The sequence below is a fragment of the Elgaria multicarinata genome, chromosome 10, assembly GCF_023053635.1.
Source record: "Elgaria multicarinata webbii isolate HBS135686 ecotype San Diego chromosome 10, rElgMul1.1.pri, whole genome shotgun sequence".
In the NCBI taxonomy this organism is placed as follows: Eukaryota; Metazoa; Chordata; class Lepidosauria; order Squamata; family Anguidae; genus Elgaria; species Elgaria multicarinata.
In genome coordinates, this window is record NC_086180.1 from 189437 (window position 1) to 203564 (window position 14128).

At 54.5% G+C, this 14128-nt stretch overlaps 1 protein-coding gene across 1 annotated transcript in view; it reads right to left on the reverse strand.

Annotated features, from left to right (window-relative positions):
• SEMA4F (ssemaphorin 4F) overlaps positions 1-11124 on the reverse strand; it is a 38195-nt gene extending 27071 nt beyond the window's left edge. The window contains exon 1 of the mRNA XM_063135134.1: positions 11070-11124. The gene's annotated coding sequence lies outside the window, so the exon portion shown is untranslated. The remainder of the gene's footprint in view (positions 1-11069) is intronic.
• Between the last annotated feature and the right edge of the window lie 3004 nt (positions 11125-14128).

Here is a 14128-nt window from a genome sequence, read left to right on the forward strand (position 1 = left end):
AGTCTTGGCTTTATATTTGACTCCTCGCTCTCCTTTATTCCTCATATTGAGGCAGTAGCTAAATCTTGTCGTTTTTTCCTGTATAATATTGCCAGGATTCGATCATTTTTGTCTGTCTCTTCCGCCAAGACGCTTGTTCATGCGCTGGTTATTTCACGGTTGGACTACTGCAACCTTCTTCTCTCTGGCCTTCCTTCTTCTCACATCAGTCCGTTGATTTCTGTTCACCACTCTGCCGCAAAGATCATCTTCTTGGCTCGCCGCTCTGACCATGTTACTCCGCTTCTGAAATCTCTTCATTGGCTTCCAATTCACTTCAGAATCCAATATAAACTTCTCTTGTTAACCTTCAAAGCTTTTCACGGTCTAGCTCCTTCCTATCTCTCCTCTCTCATCTCACACTATTGCCCCGCTCGTGCTCTTCGCTCCTCTGATGCCATGTTTCTCGCCTGCCCAAGGGTCTCTACTTCCCTTGCTCGGCTCCGTCCATTTTCTTCTGCTGCCCCTTACGCCTGGAACGCTCTTCCAGAACATTTGAGAACTACAACTTCAATCGCAGCTTTTAAAGCTCAACTAAAAACTTTTCTTTTTCCTAAAGCTTTTAAAACTTGATGTTGTGCAGACTTTATACTGTTAGTTTTACCCTACCCTGTGCCTGCTTACCCTACCCTGTGCCTGTTTGCATTCTCTTCCCCTCCTTATTGTTTTACTATGATTTTATTAGATTGTAAGCCTATGCGGCAGAGTCTTGCTATTTACTGTTTTACTCTGTACAGCACCATGTACATTGATGGTGCTATATAAATAAATAAATAAATAAATAAATAATAATAATAATAATAATAATAACAACAACAACAACAAGCCCAACACACAGGCACCAGGCGCGCCTGCTCTGGGGAGGGCAGGCTTCAGCCGCAGCTCAGGGGCCTGCAGGAGGCAGCAGCTTCGGTCTCCTGGAACTCCAGCCTGAAACACTGGAGGGAGGGAGGGAGTCATGGCTGCCAGTCAATGTCAACAGTACTGGACTAGAGGGACAAGGGGGGGAGGGGGGATCCGACTCGGTCTAAGGCCTGAGGTTCCTAGAAGAGGCCCTGATCCGTTGTAGCCCCTTGCCCACCCCTCTCTTGGCTGGGGCTGCTGGAGGAGGGTGGCGGAAGAGGCCTGCAGTGATACTTTGCCGCCACCGCTGCCACCCTGGCAAGAGGTGATAACTGCAGCCAGGCTGCCTCTGACCTGGGGCGGTTGCAGCGGACGCGGCTTCCAGGGTGCCATCGCCTTGCCTCATTTACGGAACTCTGCGGGGGGATCCAGACGACGCCAACTTGCACCCGCCACCCTCCCCGGTTCCCCCATCGTTTCTTCCACCTTTTTCCTTACTGCAGAAAATCCGCTCAGTAAAAAGACACGGAACAGCTGCACAAGACCTTCCAGTTAGTGACACGAGGAGCCCTCGAACGCCAGCACCTGACAAAGGGTTGGGGAGGGAGGGGCTGAGAGAACGGCCTCTGCGCCACTCAGAAGTAACAAGGCTGGATCCAGAAACACCTCCAAACAATGGACCCGATCCCTCGGAGGAACGCAACCCCCTCCAGAACCCACTGAACACCACACAGCCGGACACGCCAACCACTCGGATCGAGTGTCTGTTTATTGCCCTCATACAATCCATTATCACAGCCAGGCACTGATTCGGAGCATCCACGGCCTCACTTGCATCAGGGGAAAAGTAGGAGTGGAGTTGGGTGTCATCCGCCAGCTGCTGACACCTCAGTCCTCATCTCTGGATAAACTCTTCCAATGGTTTCATGTTGAACAGCACAGGTGATGAAACACAGCCCTGTGGAACCCATAGCACCACTGTCAAGGAGAAGAGCAACGGGTCTCCCGGCAGCACCTTCTGAATTGGCCACCCAAGTAGGAGAGGTAGGTAACAGCCTGCCTTCAGCCCCCGATCCAGACTGTGCATCCAGAAGGATACTGTGGTCAATGGCGCTGAGAGCCGCTGAGAGGTCCAAGAGACTTTGGAAGGGGCTGTAGCGCCATGGTAGAGCCCCTGCTTCATACGCAGACAGTCCCAGGTTCCATCCCCGGCGGCAGCATCTCCACAGATGGCTGGAAAAACCCTTTCCTGAAACCCTGGAGAGCCCACAGCCCACTGGGCTGGATGGAGCCACAGTTGGGCTCGGTGCAAGGCAGTTTCTCCCGCCCTCAGGTCAGCGTCCCCCTGCCCAGTCAAGAAGACCAAGTCAGGGGGATGTGAGGCTACACATGTTGCAACAATGACGTTGTGACAGCCCCACAATTGCTGTGGACACTGTGAACGCAGCAGCCTCAGCCTGCAAGCTGAGCTCCCCCAGGTGGTACATCCGGAGAACCTTCAACGCCAACTCCAAGACTGATCCCATCGAATCAGACACAGCGATTGGCAGGCAGTGCACACAGGCTGCCACTCCCTCCACAGGTGGGAGCTGCCACTCCCTCCACAGGCAGGGAGCTGAGGGGGGGGGAATTCCCCTGGACCAGCCCCTGCCAGGTCTCAGTAATACACCCCAGGCCAGTATTGCCCGGAGGCAGCCACAAGGTTGCCTCCGCTCCTGCCCTGTGACGTTTACCTCCCTGGCTGCCATCAGCAACCTCGGCCCTGCAAGGAAGCCACAGCAAGGGCGGATTTCAGCCCTGCCATGGCCCCTTGGCTGGAAGGGGCGCTGTAGGCCCGGCCAGGCAGAAGCACTGCTGAGGTATGAGGGGGGCTCGTCCGGGCCTCAGCCTGGGAAGTCAAGAGGAAGCGGAAGAGCAGCAGCCAGCAAACACCTCAGGGCCGCACCTTGTGCAATCCCAGCCCACACGGAACCCTCCAGGGACAAGGGCACGCATGGAGGAGGGCGCCCTGCCCTGCCCTGCCGACGGTGGAGGAGGAGGAGCAGGAGGAGGAGGCACTCCCCTTGCTCAAATAAGACGCCTGCAAGCAGCTCGCGGTCCACTCCAGGAACGCTTGAGAGCAGCTCTCAGCTGGCAGCAGGGCAGGAGAGGTGGGTGGGGCTGGGGAGGCTCACTGGCCTGGCTCCTCCAGGGGAAGCTGGAGGGACGAGGCGGCGGCAGCTGAAGGTCCCCCTGCACAAGGGCACGTGGGGTGTGGGAGTACGCTCTGCCAGAGCAAGCCCAGGGCTCCTTCTTTGGCACTGTGGCTTCCTGCCCATGTTGCAGAGGGTGCTCACAGCCCTCCCCTACGGGCATGTGCGCCACTGCTCCGGCTCCCATCCTGGTGGAGAAGCAGCAGCCTGAGCACTACTAGCGCCACGCAGCAGTAGCCCCCACCCCACCCCAGGAGCATCCAGCTATCCTGCCAGCGCCTATGCAGGCCCCCCTATACAGGCTCGCTGGCTCCCTCAGAGCCCACCCCCAGGCACCTGAAGCAGCAGAGTCCCGATGCTGCAGCCAGGAAGGATAGAGAGCCACCCTGCCACCTAAGCACCATCGTGGGAGGAATACGTGGCACCTCTCCCTTCAGGCCCCAAACCTCCATCTAGCAGACTTCAGAGTTTTAGACAGACCACAGTTTTGCTTCAGTGCTGTGGACGCCAGAAGGTTGGCCAGGGGGTGAGGCAGCTGACACAGCGATAGCCCACATCATTTGGGGTTGCCGACAGATTCTTGATCCCGTCCAACACCATGAATCCACAGGACTAGCAATCATTTAGGGCCAGACAGGCTGACCGGCCAGCTGCTCTGCGTATTCGACATCCAGCGGCGAGGCAAAGGTGCAGCTCAAAGGTGGTGACCTCGTGCGGGTTAGTGGGTGGCAAGGGCCACGCCAGGGGCCAAGTGGCATCCACTGGCAGCAGCCCCAAACTCTCGATGAGGACGTCAGAAGCTGGATCATGCTGAAGGCCCCCCTGGTCCGGCATGATGCTGCCACCTTGGCCAATCAAGTGCCCCAAGGAGAAGCCCACGACAGCCCTCCCACTCCCCAGGAACTGGCCTTCAGGGGCACCCTGCCTCTGATCCTGGGAATAATACGCGGCTGGCATGATCCATTGGTCATTTCCACTTATATGCCATCCTTCATTTTAAAAATAATAATAATAATCTCATGGTGAGTAACAACAGCATTAAAGCATCCCTCCCTCTCTCTTTATCCTTATTAATTTCTTGGATTTTAATACTGTTGTTACATACAGAGACACAGATAATGAAAGGCAGGTTGTCAGTGGAAACAAAACATGAAACTCTGATTGAATCATTGAACTAATCCAAGCAAACCTAACTAGTCATCAACTGTGTGAACAAACAGGCCTCATCCTGGCATCAAAATAATAGTAAGGCTGGCACTAGGTATACCTCTTGGGAAACAGCCACTCAAAAGTCCAGGAGCCTCCATGGAGAAGGCCCTGTCTCATGCCACCACTTAATGTATTTTCCACCAATGGTGCAAGGGGGGGGCATTGATAGGTTCATCCTTCTCCACGAATTCATCTACTTCCCTTTTAAAGCCAACCAAGCTGGTGGCCGTAAGTGCATCACATGGCAGCAAATCCCATAGTCTGTGTTGTATGAGGAAGGGCATCTTTTTATCTGTCCTGAATCTCCCACCCTTCAGCTCCATGGGATAATGACTCCTTTGGGTTCCAGCATCCTGAGAGAGGGACAGAAATGCCTTCCTGGCTACTTTCTCCACACTGCACCTAAGTGTTATACGACTCTAACCTGCCCTGCCTTACTTGTCTCATTGTTCCAGAAGAAGCATCACAGGGAGTTAAAAGAACAGACAAAAACAGGCCTTGCGGAAGCCATCCACTCATGAGATGGGGCTGAATCACCCTGGGCTTTCAACGCAGAGGTGCCGTTGAGCTGTCTCGAAACCCCAGGAAGGAACCAAAAGCCACTTGTTGAGAGACGTTCCTCCATTGCGGTCTCACAGTGCATGAACCGTTAAATGACATACTCAAGAAACACCGACTGCTCCACAGGCAGGCAGACACATACACACGCGTGCACATCGCCGCCACTGCCACTGTTCCTCACAAGCCAGAATGCCTGAAAGTGGCTAAAGCGCTCGCCACAAGAACTGCGCACGATTCTAATAAAAGCCATCATCAGCCAAAATAAATTGCAGCTGACATTGTCTGGCTGCAGATTTAGGCGTAGCAGCTTCGACAAGAATTAAGCTAAGTGTCAAGGTCTTCCCAGAGTCACATCAAGACATTGAGGAGGGAGGTGCCACACTGTGCCCTTCTCCCACTGACAGGGCTGTCAGCCCGACCACCTAGCTCTCAAGAGAGCAACAGCATCCAGGAAATGCCAGGGGCAGGCCGGGGCGGGGGGGGGGGGGGGCAGGCCGGGAACAGGAACTACACAGACAGCGCCGAAAGAGGTCTCCAAATGTAAGAACATCAGAAGAGCCCTGATGCTGGATCAGTCCAAGGGTCCATCTAGTCCAGCACTCTATTCACACAGTGGCCAACCAGCCATCGGCCAGGGACCAACAAGTCAGGACATGGTGCAACAGCACCCTCCCACCCATGTCCCCCAGCAACTGGAGCATATAGGCTTACTACCTCAGACACTGGAGGTAGCACATAACCATCAGGGCTAGTAGCCATTGATAGCCTTTGCCTCCAGGAATTTATCCAACCCCCTTTTCAAGCCATCCAAATGGGTGGCCATCACTACATCCTGTGGCAATGAGTTCCATAATTTCACTATGCACTGTGTGAAGAAGTACTTCCTTTGATCTGTCCTGAATCTCCCACCATTCAGCTTCATGGTATAGGACCCCATTGGGTTCTAGTATTTTGAGAGAGGAAGGAAAATGCCTCCCTATTCACATTCTCCACACCATGCATTGTTTTGTACACCTCTATCAGGTCTCCCCTTAGCCTCATTTTTTCCAAGCCAAACAAACCCAGCTGTTGTAACCTCCCCTTTGGAGATTCCCACAATTTCTTTTTGTTTTAGCCACCCTAAATAATTTGGTGCCATTGGCAAACTTGACCACTTCACTGTTTGCTCCTAATTCCAGATTATCTATGAACAAGTTGAAACGAATTGGTCCCAATACCGATCCCTGTGGAACCACCTTTGCAGAAAACAGAGCAGGCCCTTTCCAGGGCTGCAGCAAGCTAGAGCAGGCCCAAGACACCCACCTCCCATGTCAACCCTCCAGCAAGGATACTTCAACGCGCTGCTTATTACTTGCAATTTGTCAAATTATTCTAAAACTTGTGCCGTTTGGCCTTTCTGTTTGACATAGAGGCATCTCTAGAAACCAGAGAGAGGAAAGCCTGATGCAACCAGGCCAGGAGGGCCCCACAACTTCCTTCAGTGCTTTGCTTTCACTCACTTCTGCAACGGTGTTGCCAGCTTCTGCTGCACTCTTGAAAAATTTTAATTCCAGAGCCACTTGCAGTGGCCAGACCTTCTTGACATAACTTACATCTGCTTTATCAAAGTTGTAAAAACAACAACCCAAACCATTCCGTTTGGCTACACCTTCCAGATGTTAACTAAAATCAAATGGTTTTTGCATAGCCTCCTTCACTCTGTGTAGCCACGTTGGCACCTTTTCTGGCCTTTGTGCCTTTTCTGATCTGTGTTATTCACTTTGTTTGAATGTAAGAAGCACCCTGAAACAGGACCAGCCCAAAGGCCAACCTCGTCCAGCATCCTGCCTCCCGCAGTGAACGCCCAAATGCCCGTGGGAGGGAGCCATGTTTTGCGGGCAGAAGGACCCAGGCCCAATCCTGGGCAGCAACTCCAGGCAAGCCTGGGAAAGACACCAGCCTGGAAGCCAGGAGGGCCAGTCAGCCTCGACAATACTAGACTGGATGGGGGCGGATAAGGCAGCTTCCTCTGCTAAGGCATGAGGGCAACATCCCCCACTCTTGTTTCCTACCCGCTGGTGGTGAGAGGCATCCCTGCCTCTGAGCTGGGAGGCAGCATATAGCCATCATGACCAGGAGCCATTGATAGCTTTAGCTTCCCTAGGGAATGAGGGTGAAAGTGTTTCTTACTGTCTAAATGGGAATAACGTGGAACTAAGCAATGAATGTGCCGTGGGTCCCAGTAGCCAGAGAAAGAGGCCAATGGCACATGCCAGGGACATCTGGAGAAAAGGCGTTTTGGTGCTATTGCTGTAAGCCTCCGAGCCGCCGAGGTGGGAGAGTCCGAGCATTTGGTTTTAAAGGAAAACAGATACTGTGAGCATAACAGACATCTGGTGGCATGGAAGCAGCCAATGGGAAACAGGCATCAACAGGAAGGACAGGGAAGGGCGCACTGGGGGTGCTGTTGCTCTGTACATCAAAAAGGGCATAGTGTCAAACAAACTAAAAACCTCAAGTGGAGCAGACTCCTCCACAGAATCAGTGTGAGCAACAATACTGTGGCCCAAAAATATTTTACTGCTGACAACATGCTGTTGTCCCCTCTACCCAAAATGCTCAGGGTAATCTTGAGATGGAGAATGAAACCAGGGAGGCTTCTGGAAGAGAAAGAGCTGTAACCCATGTGTGGTTTCAATTATCCTCACATAGACTGGCAATGCTTGTTCTAGTCACAACAAAGAGGTGAAATGTCCGGATACCCTAGAACACTTGGTCATGAACAGGCGAGACAGGAGGAGACCCTGGACTTAACCCTAAGTGGTGCCTAGCGGCGGCTGTAAAGCCTAAGTGTGGTTGAAGTGGCTGTTAGATTTGACACCTATATATTGGGGACAATTGCCAAGGTGTGCAGCCACATTTGACTTCAAAGGACAAAACTTCTCAACATGGACGGGACTGGTAAAAAAGGAAGTCGAGAGGGGAAGCCCAGAGGATCTGATTTCAGGGATGCTTTAGGGTGGATTCCTGCATTGAGCAGGGGGTTGGACTCGATGGCCTTGTAGGCCCCTTCCAACTCTGCTATTCTATGATTTTATGATTTCTCCAGAACACTTTGGGGTTATTCAAAATTGAGCAGGGAGGTGGGTTGGACTCGAAGGCCTTATAGGCCTTTTCCAGCTTTACTATTGTATGATCCTATGAAAACCACCACAGCAGCAGCTCTGGAATTAGGAGTGAGCAGTGGAGGGGCCAAGTTTGCCAATGACACCAAATTCTTTAAGGTGGTTAGAACAAAAGGGGATTGTGTAAACCGCCTTGAGTCCCAGTACTGGGGAAAAGGCAGGATATAAATAAATAAATAAATAAATAGTGAGGAGCTCCAAAGGGATCTCTCCAAGCTGCGAGAGTGGGCATCCAAATGGCAGATGCGGTTCAATGGAAGCAAGTGAAAGGTAATTCGTGTTGGGGCAAAAAAAACCCAACCGCAAATAGAACATGATGGGATCTGAGCTGGCAGTGAACAAACAAAAAAGAGGTCTTGGGATTGTGGTGGAAAAGCTCAATGAAAATGTCCACCCAGTGTGCAGCTGCTGTAAAGAAGGCAAACTCCATGCTAAGCATTATTAGAAATGGAATTGAGAATAAAACTGCCAGTATCATACTGCCTTTATACAAACTTATGGAGTGAGCACACTTAGAATATTATAGAACTAAAAAGATATTGTAGAACTGGGAAAAGTGCAGTAAAGGGCAATTAAAATGATCAAAGGACTGGAGCATCTCCCCTATGAGGGAAAATTACAACAACTGGGATTGTTCAACTTGGAAATAAAGAGGCTAAGGGAAAACTTATAGGCCCCTTCCGACTCTACTATTCTGTGATTTTGTGAAGACCTGATAGAGGTGTACAAAACGATGCTTGGTGTGGAGAATGTGGATAGGGAGGCATTTTTCTCCCTCTCTCAAAATACTAGAACCCAATGGGGTCATCCCATGGAGCTGATTGGTGGGAGATTCAGGACAGGACAGATAAAAGCAAGTACTTCGTCACACAGTGCATAGTTAAACTATGGAATTTGCTACCACAAGATGTGGTGATGGCCACCCATTTGGATGGCTTTAAAAGCAGTTTGGATCCAGCATCAGGGCTCTTCTGATGTTCCTGGAGGACAAAGCCACCAATGGCTACTATCCCTCCAACCTCCAGTATCAGGGGCAGTAAACCTGTGTGCACCAATTGTTGGGGAACATGGGTGGGAGAGTGCTGTTGCACCATGTCCTGTTCGTGGTTCTGTGGTCGACAGCTGGTTGGCCTCTGTGTGAACAGGATGCTGGACTAGATGGACCCTTGGTCTGATCCAGTATCAGGGCTCAGAATGTACAATGCAGATCAGGAACGTACCACCAAATCCAAAAAGATGCCGGCATGATTTAATGACCTATGTCAAGGAAGCTGTTAGACCAGGGTCGGTGAGGCACATTTGGAGCTTGAGGGAGTGCTGTTGGTGCTCTCACAAAATGGTTGTGATGGGGGCATGGCCAGTCACAAAACACCCATTTCCCAGAAGGCGAAAAGTAACTTCCCAAAACAATTATAAGGCAGAGGCAGGGCCTGAGCTCCAAAACACAAAACCAATATTTCTGCTCTAACACCCATTTCACAGAAAGAAAAGCAATTTGGCCAACAATTTATGTGGAGCAAAGAGGCATCCGGGGAAAGAAAGGCAGCTTTGGAGGGTGGCACTTCACTTCGCAGCCTCCTGGCTTCGCTGGTTAAATCAAAATAAATGCAAACCCAAGATGAAGGTCAAGAGGGCCTGGGACCCTAGTGGGCTCCAAGAGAGAGGTCCACAGGCACCACCTTGGAGACGGTCAGACAAAAGAAGCCTTCCTTCAGGAAACATAAGCCTTGCCCAAATAAGGAGAATCAAACAGGAACACAAACCCTGGCAAATGAAACGCAAGAATGCACGGCTGCCTTTTTGTTTATTAGGCTTGTTCACGTGGAAAGGTGGGATTTGTAAGGCCAGAAGTGGGAAGGGTTCACTGCAGTCGCCTCCTTGCCCTGTTGCTAAACTCAGACAAGTGCTTAACTCACGGTTCTGCTTAACTCCTTCCCTTGACAAGAGCCCAGAGGCTTCATGAGCTGCCACAGTTGCTTTGATAATTTCATTCAAGACACAAGGAGGTTGCCAGCTTATTCGCTCCTCCCTCTCCCCCTTTGCCACCCTTTTACCTGATACATAATCTATTATTATTATTATTACTACTACTACTACTATTATTATTGAGAAGAGTGCCATTGGAGAGCTGCAGGGCTGACCTCCACCTGCACCAGCCAGCGGGCAAGAAGACCTGAGAACACCGCCCCAGAGCAGGCCACAATGGTGCCATCCAGGGACCATGAGTCCAGCAAGCTGGGATCCTGCCAAGTATCCAGCATAGCTGCCATGCCCTGGATCCTCTTGCTTACCTGCCAGCGGTTGTACTGGGGCGCCGGGCCCGGGGGATGGATGCCCGGGATCCGCAGCTGCAGAACGGCCCCACCCGCCTACCCCTCCCCTGCCGGACAACCAACCAGCCCAGCCCAACACCGTTTCTGGGGAGTCGAATCTGGCCGCACAGGCGCTGCCCTCAAGACCAGAGGCGGGGGGGCGCCCCCCTTCGCTGTGCCCCACAAGTGGCCTCGTCATCCCCCCCCCCGCGCCCCAGCTCTGCCTCTAGGTTGGGAGAGACGGACAAGCCGCCCTCCCGTAGACGCGGCTGGCCTGCCCGGCTGGGCAACCACCGCCACGCCCCGGCCAGCCCGTCCACGGGAAGGTGAGGGGCGCGCGAAAGACGCTCCGGGCGGGGCCAGGAGCGGACCCTGCCGGGGGCGAGGAGGACGGCGAGAGCGACGGCGCAGAAGCCCCCAGCCCGTCCCCGCCCGGGGGAGGGAGGCGGCCCCGGGCCCAGGCGAGCGACCGGGCAGCGGGGGCGGCAGCCCAGCCCAGGCGCGGTCTGGCCATCGCCACGCCTGGCAGCCAGGCGGGGGCGGCTGGCAGGGAGATGCCGCTACCTAAGGCCGCAGGGGACGGAAAGGCAAGCAGGCAGGCAGGCGAGCAGGAGGGAAGGAGGGGCCGGGCGGAGGCGGAGGGAGCGCCGCGCCCCCGGCGCTCGGGCGTGCCAGCCTGCAGCCGAGGTAGGGCGGGCGGCCGGCCCCGGAGCAGACACCGAGCGCGGCGGCGGCGGCGGCGGCCTTACCGGAGAAGAGGCGCGTGATGCGGGGCAGCGCGGGGGGCGCCGTCTCCGGAGCCACCGGCGGCAGCAGGACCAGCGGCAGCAGCGGCAGCAGCGGCAGCAGGAGGAGGCGGCGGCGGGGAAGGCGCAGCGCCATCCCGCCGGCCGCGGGCAGGGGTCGAGCGAGCGCGCCCCGCCGGTCGGTGCGTGGGTGGAGGCGAGCGGCTCCGGCTCGGGCTCTGGAGGCACAGCGGCGGAGTGGCGTCGACTCCGTCGTCTCGGCCCGCCGCCTGCCACGAAGCTCCGCCCCGCGGCCAGGTGGGGCGGTGACGTCGCCTCCACGCACGCACCCGCCCCGCGCAGGTAGCGTCTGCAGGCGCCGCGCGCAGGGCAGGCAGGTGAGGTGGCGGCCCTTTTCCTCCTGCTGACCAGCCGGGCGGGTAGGCGGCCGGCCAAGCGCGCCGAGGCTGCAGCAGCCTCTGCTGGGGCCAGCGCGGCGGCGGCGGCGGCGGCGGCGCGTGTAGAAGCGGGCGGCGGGCCCTGGAGGCGGCGCGGTGCCCTCCGCTGGCTGTCTCCGTGGGCGTTTCTCCCGCCGAAGGAAACAAGGCGCGCACGGAACGCGAAAGTGCACGCGGATGCCGTGTGAAGACACCACGGCCGGACGCCGGGCAGTTCCGGGGGCTGAGAAGCCCTGGGGGTGGGGGGTGGGATGGCGTCTAGCTGATGCATTCCAGTGCTCTGGAGGGGGGTGGGGATGCGCTCGTCTTCCTTGGCCTGAATTTAACGCCCTTGGTGAACGGCATTTTCACCAGCCTGGCTGTATGTTGGGTCGAGTTGCACTGTACTGGTTAGTGTACATTGGGAGAAGAAATGCAGGTGAGCCAGGAGTCGTGGAGTGTGTGGGCCACACACGCACACACTGGCTGGCATGATGGGCAGGCGCAATCATCAACCCCTCGCATCCCACAGGCCTGGATCCTGCACCCTCTGGCCCGGCAGTGCTGTTGGTCAGTTCATCATCAGACCTCCCACATCCACAACAGGGAGCTGACCCAGCAGGCATTCCAAGACCTGGTGGGCAAGTTTGTCGGTGTAGTGGTGGCATGGCAGGTTGTGTGTGTGTGTTGTGTGAAAAGATCCACACTGGCTGCCTATTAGCTGCCAAGGTGAGCTGACACAGGTTCGTGTTTCTGTGATTGACCCAGTGATTGGGTTTGGAAAATTGCATTTGGGGAAGAAGCCATCATGGCTTCTGCCCCCATGTTTGCAACTGCCATTTGCATAATTCCCCATGCTGCAGCGTGGGTTGACGTGTCGTCTGAACCAGGCACGTGGCTGGGATAGCTTCATACTCACCCTAAACCCCACAGCGTGAGGGAGAGGTTTAGGGTGGGTATGAAGCCACCCCTGCCCCGTCACAGGCCAGGTTCAAACGACACGCCCAGAGAACTGTACAAATGGCAGTTGTGCACACAGCATTGGGGGGGGGGGGGAGAAGAGAAGCCACGATGAGAACCCACTCAAACCATCCAAACACCCCCGAGGAACAGTGCAGTGAGCAAAGAGATGGTGGATCTCAGACCTGACTTGTGCTTTGTGTTGTGAATCCCAAGCAAGGGGGCAGCCGAAGGGCTTGTGGCCTGGACCCTCCGGCCCTGTCCTCTGGCCAAGAGCTCCCTCGAAGGCGTCCCCCCCTCTGTCTCTTGTGCTAGGCAGCGTGCCCCCAGGTGCTGCCTAGCCTGAAGCAGTCGCTGTGTGGAACTTGAGATGGGTCCCTTGGGAGTCCTTTTCTTCCTTGTCCTGAGCCCCCTACCTCAGGCCTTTCTGCCTCCATTTCTTGTGCGTGGCCAAAATGCCCTGGAGTGTCCGGACCTCCCTGGGATTGCATCATTGCTCTGCTTGTGAGGTTCCAGTGCCTCCCTCTGGCCTGCCATGCCTGGGGGAAGCACTGCTATTTACCGTGCAGGCCTGTGGGGACAAGCACTGTGGCTTTCCATCTTGGGGTTCCTGTGAAATGCTGTGCAGCTTGCCTGCGTTGGGGTCCCCCAGCCTCACAACCAACAGGCAGGGTCCCTGTGCCGCTTAACCCTGCCAGTGGCTTCCATGCCTGCGTTATGCTGCTCAGTGCCCAGGGCTCATTTTTATTCAGAAGATGCATCAGCAACTGGGGAAGGCCAGACAGAAGCAGGATTGATGTCCTATCCTGGGCTACTGAATGACATTCTAAGCGGCTCCCATCTTCTCTTGAAGGGGAGAATGTAGGTCAACGATTGATAAAAGGCGGTATGGATTAGAGGCGGCAGCAGCAGCAGCAGAAGGCCTTTGCTTTCTTTGGCTGAAATGACAGCCAAGATTAGTGGCAGATGCATTTGGGGGGTGGGGGGGTCGGGAGGGAGAGTAAGACTCATTTCAGCGCTCTGTACGTTTGATGGGGATGCACTTCAGTTCAGCAAAAGCTGTAGCTGTTGACCCCTGAATAACAACATTTTCTAGTCGTAACGTGTGGGATGGCTTCCAGTTATTGTGGCCTGAAGACTTGAAGGCGCGAGGGAGGCATTGGCCCACCCTTTGCTTGCTTGCCCTTTAGGACTGCTAACCACAAGTAAATGGCAATCGACAGGATAGATCTAGGAGGTGATGGACACCTCCATGAGAGAGTGAGTGAGTGGCCCTAGTCAGGAGACCATTCCTAAACCCTCTCTGGACCCCAGGGGTTGTAGCTATTAGCGGCTGGTCCCTATTGTCCCCTTACTGGGCAAAGTATTTGAGAGGGTGGCGGCTGAAAACTTCCAGGTGCTTGATTACCCGGGCCCATTCCAGTCTAGTGCCAGGCCTGGGTTTTGAACAGAAACTGACTGGGTGGCACTGATGGATGACCTATGTTAGACAGGGAGGAGTGTGACCCTGCTAATTCCCTTGGGCCTCTCAGTAGCTTTCAGTACGATGGTATTAACTTTCTGGATGTGTTTCTTTGGGAAATTAGAATTTACTGGTAATTTTTTCTCAAACCACTTCTTTAAAATCACTTCAGGTTCCCATTTTCTGTCTACTAAAATGTGCTATGAGCTAGGAGAGGTTGATGC